This window comes from Peromyscus californicus, unplaced genomic scaffold (genome assembly GCF_007827085.1).
Source record: "Peromyscus californicus insignis strain IS unplaced genomic scaffold, ASM782708v3 Scaffold_4__1_contigs__length_199733344, whole genome shotgun sequence".
NCBI classification, from domain to species: domain Eukaryota; kingdom Metazoa; phylum Chordata; class Mammalia; order Rodentia; family Cricetidae; genus Peromyscus; species Peromyscus californicus.
The window spans coordinates 164,861,017-164,870,648 of NW_026294562.1; positions in this window are offsets into that span (position 1 = coordinate 164,861,017).

Genomic DNA, 9,632 nt, shown 5'->3' on the forward strand with positions numbered 1-9,632 from the left:
TGTGTCAGGGAGATTCTAGGTAGTGGGTGCATGTGTGGGTTTGGGGGAGGGAGTAGGTCTTGTAGATTGTAGGGTCTGATGGGGGGGTGTTGATGGTGAGGCCGGTCTGCAGGAGTCTTCCGTGCTGGCCTGCAACTGGAGCAGTGATGGGGAGGGGCATGTGATATGCCCCAGGGCCTATGTTCTAGAGATAGGACTTTCTGGGTGGGAGAAGAATCACTCACCTCTTTGTTCAATCAGGGCTAACAGATTCTGTGTCTCAGGAAGCCACTGCGGTCACAGGGAGATGGGTAGGCTTGGGGATGTAGCAGATCTTATAGATTGAAGGGTTGAATGGAGGGTTGTTGCTGGGGATGTCCACCTACTGGAGTCTTCCCTGCTGGCCTGCAACTGGGGCAGCCATCACTTGTATATTTTCAAGGATATTGATAAAATAAATATTTGGTGAGCTCTTTCCTGGGGAAGTCTATTCCTCTTGCTATCAGTATTCCTTATTTGCCTATAGTTCTTGGTGTAGGGTTGAGGTCTCCTGAGCTTTCCCGTGTACATATTTGCTCTGTGTTCAACTCATATTTAGGCAGCTGTGTTGGTGAGACTTCAAAATCCCCTAAAGTACACTAACATCAGATTTAAAAAAAAACAGAGCCTGGAGAGAATGTTCAGTGGTTGAGAGAACTGTCTACTCTTCCAGGTTCAGCTCTTAGCATGTACATAGTGTCTAACAATCATTCACTTCCAGAGATTGAATGTCTTTTCTGTCATTTTTGGCCTCCTGGCACAGAAATGGCACTCAAACAGACATGCAGGCAAAACATTTATACATAGCCGGGCGGTGGTGGTGCATGCCTTTAATCCCAGCACTCGGGAGGCAGAGCCAGGTAGATATCTGTGAGTTCGAGGCCAGCCTGGGCTACCAAGCGAGTTCCAGGAAAGGCGCAAAGCTACACAGAGAAACCCTGTCTCAAAAAAACAAAAAAAAATTTATACACATGAATTAAATAAATCTTAAAAAATACTACTCTTGCAGAAGACACAGGTTGGATTCCTAGAACCAATATGGTGGCTCAAAACTATGTGTATCTCCAGTTACACATAATCCAGGGTTATGATACTCTCTTCTAGTTTCTGAGGGCACTGGCCACACACATGTATGTCCACATTATTATTCATTTTTAATAATTATTTGTCATTAAACTCTCCATTTAACCTCAGCTGGACTTATTTGTTTGTTTATTTGTTATGTGTGTGTGGCATTGGATAAGTCCACAGAAGTGCAGGGGTCCTCCAAGGTGATGAGGGTGTTGGATTGTATGGATGGAGAGTTACAGGCAGTTGTTAACCACCTGACAAGGGAATTAGAAAAAGAACTTGGGTTCTTTTCAGTCCCTGATGACTGGTTTTCCTTGTCACTTCGTGGTCCAGGAGTATTAGATGGAGGAGCAAACCTACTCATATGCCAGAGCAAAGGGGAAGCTTAGGCATTCATAGCTATTGTGATGCCAATAGCCACTAGGAGGCAGCAACACACCCACATCCCAGCCCCAGTGTTACCCTGAACATGGGTGCTTAGTGTTGTGATTTCTAATCATCACCTAGATTTTCCACATGTCCTCAGATGTGGGAAAGTAAAGGAAACCCCACTTTTAAGTGAGAGAAAAATGGGGAAAAGCTGCAGAGAGTTTGCTATTTGAGCTAAATCAGAAAACATGAATTTGGTGATGGTTTATAAAGATTGACATAGGAACAAATACTTTGGGGTGAGTTTGGCTGCCTAAACTAAACTTATAGAAGATGTTATCTTTTGTTTTTGTTTTTTTTTCCTTTCTAGCTGCTAGACATTGAATCAAGTTCTCATTAATGCTATGCTAGTGGAAAATAGCTGAGACATGCCACCCAAACCTAACCTGTGGATTCCAGGCAGGTGTGCTGACACTAAGCCACACTCCCAGTACCTCACTTGAGCAATTCTAGATCTGTGTTCTACTGCTATGGCACAACCCCTCAGGCCGGATTTGTAGATTCAAGGCAAGTGTTTTAGTCTCTAGACCTTTACATACATTAAATAATAACTCAGACATTTATTAGTTTTAGATAATTTTTATTAAAATTCTTTTAGCATTTGAAAGAAAATTACATCACTTTCTTTTTTCTTTCCTCCATCCAAACCCTCTCATGTGCTCTACCTCACTCTCTTTCAAATTCATGACCTCCTTTTCTTTCATTGTTCATATGAATATATTATTCCTAAATATGTAAGTATTACCTACTTAGTCTGTATAATATTGCTTGTATTTACATTTTTTCAAGACTTACTATGTGGTATTAGATAACCAATTGTTGTTCTCTTAACCTTTGGAAAACTGTTACTTTCATTCTCAGAATTCCTTAGTTTCCTATACTTCTTTGTCTAGGGTTGAGGCCTCTTGAGATTTTTCCTCTACATGCTATCATGCCCACTTGTGTTGTTGTTGTTCAGGTTATCCTTAGACAGCCATGTTAGTAAGACTTGACATCATAGGTGAAGCAACTCTGACATTTCTAGGAGATATAATCTGATGGCAAACTTCCTAGTCCACTAGTTTTTCTTTTCCCTCACTCTTGAATAATAATACCTGAACTTAGATGCAAGAGTTACTTTGTAGGTGTATCAGTTGGGACTGGGATCCACAACTCTGCATTTTGTTTGGTTGTGGTGTACAATGACTGTTACATTTTGTGTAACAGTCTAAGTCTGTTGTAAAGAGAAGTTTCATTGATGAGGGTGAGTGTTAAATTTACCTGTATGCATAAGGACAAAGAGTTATAGTGTAATTGGGGGTTATGCTTGCTGGTTTAGTAAACTGGTGGTTGTAGGTTCTCCTCCATGATCCATGACATCATAGGCCTGTGTAATTGTCTAGGATTCTATTACCTAGCATGATTTCCCACTTGTGTTGGTCATAAATCAAATTAGAGAGCTATTGATTAACATCAGTGTATGTATGCATCTGCTCTCTTAAAGTCAGGTCATGCCATTGTTGTGGTATGTAGGTTTTAAGGTGGGTGGGACTATTGGTTACTTCCCTTCATTTGAAGCTTACATGACTCCTTCTGGTACAATGAAAGCTAGTACTAAAGAGGATGAAAGATATGAAAGAGGATGCTTTCATATCACTTTGTGTCCTCTGTGCCATGTGTCTAGAGTTTATGATGTCTTCAGCAATCAGGACTTACTTTCCACCTGGGTGGGGAGGTTTGCACATGAGGTCAACAGGAATACTTCATAAGTTTTGAAAATTTCTCAGAGAACCCTGTCCACAAATCAAAAGATGGCTTTCATGCCTGGTGTTTGTGCTTTAATCAGAAAATTGTTTTGAGGAGCATTTTCAACTTAGATAAGAAATTTTAATAGAGAGAGTCTACCAGCACCAATTGGAATAAGAGATGAGTCTTTGTTCTCATAGCAGATCACCATAACCTCTAGGCTTTGGGCCCAGAGGCACAACCCTGTACTACACACCACCACACATTGCTGTCCCAGTTTAAAGCCAGAAGGCAGGTCTCCTCCAGCCAGGCCAGACTACCACTATCCCCCAACAGACCCTGAAACCTACAAAACCCACCCCACCTGCTGAAACCCACCCACCCTCTGAGACCATAGCTGCTCCATGAGACAGAGTCCATCAGCACTGATGGGACCAAGAGCTCTGATTAGACCAAGAGCTCCCATTGGACCAAGAGTATTGATCAGACCAAGAGAGGCTCCCTCAAACACAGACACTGCTTGCACTGAGTGGAGGAAGAGATAGGTAGACGCCAGTACAAAAATACAGTCAACAACATGAAGACCAATATGTCACCATGAGAACTTAGTTGTTCTACATCAGCAAGTCCTGAACATCCCAATGCAGAAAAAGTAGAAGAAAGTGAACTTAAAATGATTTTAAGGATATAATAGAGTTCTTTAAACAAGAAATGAAAAATTCCTTTAAGGAACTGAGGAAAAAACAAACAAAAAATTTGGAATAATTATAAACCCCTTAAAGAAAGCCAAGAAAACAATACAAACCAAAACAAAAGCAACTAAACAGGTCAAGGAAAAAGCACAAGATTTGAAAACCAAAATAATACAGACAATAAAGAAGGCACAAACTGAGAGAATGATGGAAAAGGAAAATCTGAGTAAACAAACAGAAACTAAAGATGCAAGGATAAACAATAAAATACAAGAGATGGAAGAGAGATTCTCTGGCACTGAAGATATGATAGAGGAAATAGATTCATCAGTCAAAGAACATTAAAGCTAACAAAGTCATAACACAAATCTTGCCGGGCATCTGGGACACCATGAAAAGGCCAAACCTAAGTATAATAAGAATAGAAGAAGGAGAAGAATACCAGCTCAAAGGCACAGAAAATATATTCAATAAAATCATAGAAGAAAACTTCCCCAACCTAAATAAGGAAATACCTATGAAGATACAAGAAGCTTATAGAATACCAAATAGACTGGATCCAAAACAAAGTCCCCTCACCACAGAATAATCAAACCACTAAACATACAGAATGAAGAAAAAATATTAGAACTGCAAAGGAAAATGGCCAAGAATCATATAGAGGCAGACCCATCAGAAAAACAGGTGACTTCTCAATGGAAACTCTGAAAGCCAGAAGGTTCTGGACAGATATTGTGCAGACACTAAGAAACCATGGATGCCAACCCAGACTATTATACCCAACAAAACTCTCAATAGTCATAGACAGTGTAAACAAATTATCTCTTGATAAAAACTGCATTTAAATAGTACCTATCCACAAATCCAACTCAACAGAAAGACCTAGAAGGAAAAAAATACAATTTAAGGCAGTTAGATACACCCATGAAAATGCAGGCAAGAGATAATCACACACCAACAAATACCAAAGAAGGGAAACACACAACACTACCATCAAAAAAAAATGACTGGAATTTACAATCACTGGTCATTAATACCCCTTAATATCAATGGACTCAACTGATCTATAAAAAGACACAGGTAACAGAATGGATATGAAAATGCATATCCTTCCGCTGCATACAGGAAACATACCTAAACTTCAAAGAAAAACATTACCTCAGAGGAAAAGGCTGGGAAAAGAATTTCCATTAAATGCACTTATGAAGCAAGCTGGTGTAGCTATACTAATATCTAATAAAATAGACTTCAAAGTGAAAACATTTGAAAGAGATCAGGAAGAACATTTCATATTCATCACAGAAAAAATCCAATATGAAGTATCAATTCTGAACATTTATTCTCCAAATAAAAGGGCACCCACATTTTTAAAAGAAATATTACTAAAGCATAAATCACACATTAAACTAGTAGTGGGAGATTTCATCACCCCGCTCTCACCAAATGACAGATCTGCCAACAGAAACTTAACAGAGAAATAAGGGAACTAACAAATATTATAAATCAAATGGACTTAATAAATATCTACATCTCATGGAAATGGAATAATGCCCAACTGAATCACCAATGGGTCAAGGAAGAAATAAAGAAATAAATTAAAGATTTCCTAAAATTCAATGAAAAAGAAAGTACAACATACCCAAACTTATGGAACACTGTGAAAACAGTTCTAAGAGGAAGATTCATACCTCTAAGTGTCAATATAAACAAGATGGAGAAATCCCACATAGTGACTGAAAAGCACACCTGAACAAGAAGAAGTAAACTCATCCAAGAGGAATAGATGTCAATAATCAAATTGAAGGTGGAAATCAATAACAGAGAATCAAAGAGAACAATAGAAAGAATCAATGAAACAAAGAGTTGGTTTTTTTTGAGAAAAAAAACCCAGATAGACAAGCCCTTATCCAAATTAACCAAAAGACAGAGAGAGAGAGCACCCAAATTAACAAAATCAGAAATGAAAAGGGAGACATAACAGACAATGAGGAAATTCCGAGAATAATTAGGTCATTCTTCAAAAACCTATACTCCACAAAATTGGAAAATCTGAAAGAAATGGACAGTTTTCTGGACAGTTACCACATACCAAAGTTAAATCAAGACCAGATAAACTACTTAAATAGACCAATAACCCCTAAGGAAATAGAAAGAGTTATTAAAAGTCTCCAAACAAAAAAATGCCCAGATCCAGATGGTTTCAGCACAGAATTGAACATTAACAAACCATTATATGGCTACATTTACCCTGATACCTAAACCACAAAAAGATGAAACAAAGAAAGAGAATTACAAACCAGTCTCCCTCATGAACATTGATGCAAAAATACTCAATAAAATATTGGCTAACATATTCCAAGAACGTATCAAAAATTATCAACCATGACCCAGTGAACTTCATCTCTGGGATGAAAGGATGGTTCAACATACAAACATCTGTCAATGTAATACACCATATAAACAAACTGAAAGAAAAATTAACATGACCATCTCATTAGATGCTGAAAAATCCTTTGATAATGTCTAGCACTCCTTGGTGATAAACATCTTGGCGAGATCAGGAATACAAGAAACATACCTAAATATAATAAAGGTAATTTACAGAGGGTCATAGAAAACATCAAATTAAATGGAGAGAAACTCAAAGTGATTCCACTAAAATAAGGAACAGGACAAAGCTGTCCATTCTTCCCATATTTATTCAACATAGTACTTGAAGTTCTAGCTAGAGCACAAAGACAATAAAAGATCAAGGGAAAACATATTGGGAAGAAAGAATTCAAATTTCATTATTTGCCTATGCTATGATAGTATAAATAAATGACACCAAAAATTCTACCAGGGAACTCCTACAGATGATAAACACCTTCAGTAATGTGGCGGGATACAAGATTAACTAAAAAAAAAATCAGTAGCCTTCCTATGAACAAATGATAAATGGGCTTAGAAAGAAATCAGAGAAACATCACCATTTACAATAGCCACAAATAATATCAAATACCTTGGAGTAATCCTAACAAAGCAACTGAAAGGTCTGTATGACCAGAACTTTAAGTCTCTGAAGAAGAAAATCAAAGAAAATATGAGAAAATCGAAATATCTTCCATGCTCATGGATAGGTAGGATTGACATAGTGAATGGCAATCTTACCAAAAGTAATATACAGATTCAATGCTATCCTCATCAAAATCCAAACCAATTCTTCACAGACCTTGAAAGAATAACACTCAATTTCATATGGAAAAAGAAAAAAAAAGTCCACAGGCTAGCTAAAAGAATCCTGTATAATAAAGCAACCACTGGAGGCATCACGGTTGCTGACCTCAAGTTCTACTATAGAGCTACAGTAATAAAAACAGCTGGGTATAGGTAATAAAAAACATGTAGACCAATGTAATCTAATTGAAGACCCTGACATTAATCTGCACACTTATGACAAGAAAACCAAAATTGTACAATGGAAAATTGAAAGCATCTTCAACAATTGGTGCTGGCATAACTGGATGTTAACATGTAGAACATTCCAACTAGATCTGTATATGTCGCCATGGACAAAACTCAAGTCCCAGCAGATCAAAGACCTCAACATACATTCAGTTATACTGAACTTGATAGAAGAGAAAGTAAGAAGTAGTCTTGAATGCATTGGCACAGGAGACCCTTCCTAAATATAACACTAGTAGCACAGAAACTGAGAGCAACAATTAATAAATGGGACTTCCTAAACCTGAGAAGCTTTTGTAGGGCAAAAGACATTGTCAATAAGACATACATGACAGCCTACAGAATGGAAAAAAGATATTCAACAACTCCATGTCTGAGAAGGGCTGATATCCAGAACATATAAAGAATTCAAGAAAATAGACTTCAAAATACCAAGCAATCCAATAAAAAAATGGGCTCCAGAGTTAAACCGAGAATTTTCAACAGAAGAATCACAAATGGCCTAAAGACATTTAAAGAATTGTTCAACATCCTTAGTCATCAGGGAAATGGAAATCAAAATGATTCTGAGACAATATCTTACACCCATCAGAATGGCTAAGATAAAAAACACTGAAGACAGCTTATGTTGGAGAGGATGTGGAGCAAAGGGAACACTCCTCCACTGTTGGTGGTGGTGCAAATTTGTACAGCCACTTTGGAAATCAGTATGTCAGTTTCTCAGAAAATTCAGAATCAACCTTCCTCAAGACCCAGCTATACCACTATTTTGCATACACCTGAGAAATACACAATCACACCACAAGGACATATGCTCAATTATGTTCATAGCAGCATTATTCGTAATGGCCAGAACCTGGAAACAACCTAGATGCTCTTCAACCAAATAATGGATGGATAAAGAACATGTGGCACATATACACAATGGACTACTACTCAGTAGTAAAAAAAATGACATCATGAAATTGGCAGGCAAATGGATGCAACTAGAAAATATCATCCTGAGTGAAGTAACCCATACTCAGAAGGACAAACATGGTATGTACTCACTCGTAAGTGGATATTAGATTAAAGTCAATGATAACCAGAGTACAACCAACAGCTCCAGAGAAGCTACCTAACAAGGAGGACCCTTGAAGGATGCATGGATTGCCCTGCAAAGGAGAAATAGATGAGATATCCATGAGTAAACTGGGACTGAAGGGGGAAAATTGTGGATAGGGGATGGGGGATTAGAACACGAGGGAATTGGAGTTTCAAGCTGGAACAGGGGCAGAATGTGAAAGCAAGGAAAGAGATACCAAGATAGATAGAGACATCATGGGAATAGGGAGAAATAGGGTGCTAGGGAAGTTCCAAGGAATCCACAAGTAAGACCTCACCTTAAACTACTAACCATAGTGGAGAGGATGCTTAACTAGCCTACAACAGTAAACAGATTCTTGTATACCCTGACTGTCATCATATAGCTTTCTTTCATCCAGCAATGGATGGAAGCAGATGCAAAGATCAACAGCCAAGCATCAGGCCTAGCTCCAAGAGTCCAGATGATGAGAGAGAAGAGGAATTCTATGAGCAAGGGACATCAAGATCATGATGGAGAAATATATAGAGACAACAAAACCAAAGTAGTGGGAACTCATGAACTGTGGACCAATAGCTTTGGAGCCCCCATGGGACTGGACTATGCCTTCTACATTGGTGAGACAGTTGTTTTGCTTGAAGTGATTAAGAGTGTTTAAGTGGCCCCCTGGCAGTGGGATCAGGATCCATCCCTGGTACATGAGTGGGCTATTTGGAGCCCAGTACCTATGGTTGGACACCTTACACAGCCTTGGTGCGGGGGGGGGGGGGCTTGGACCTGCCTCAACTGATTGTACCAGGCTCTGCTGACTCCCCATGGGAAGCCTTGCCTTGGAGGAGGTGGGAGTTGGGGGAATGCTGGACGGAGGTGGTGAGAAACAGGGATCTGTGGTTAGTATGTAAAATTAATAGAAAATTTCTTAATAATAAAAAAGAAAGAAAATAAAAAAGAAACTAGGAAACCAACTGCATTATTCTCATACACATCTTAACATATTTTTATATCTTTGATGGTGAGTGGAAGACAAGGTGCTTGTCATACATTTTGATGGCTTTAAAATTACTAATTCTTTAGAATTACCTTTATGTTCCACAACTCAACTTTAGATACAGCCTTTTTTCACTCACGAAATGCATATTGGCTGTGGTTATTCTATTGATATTTGATTT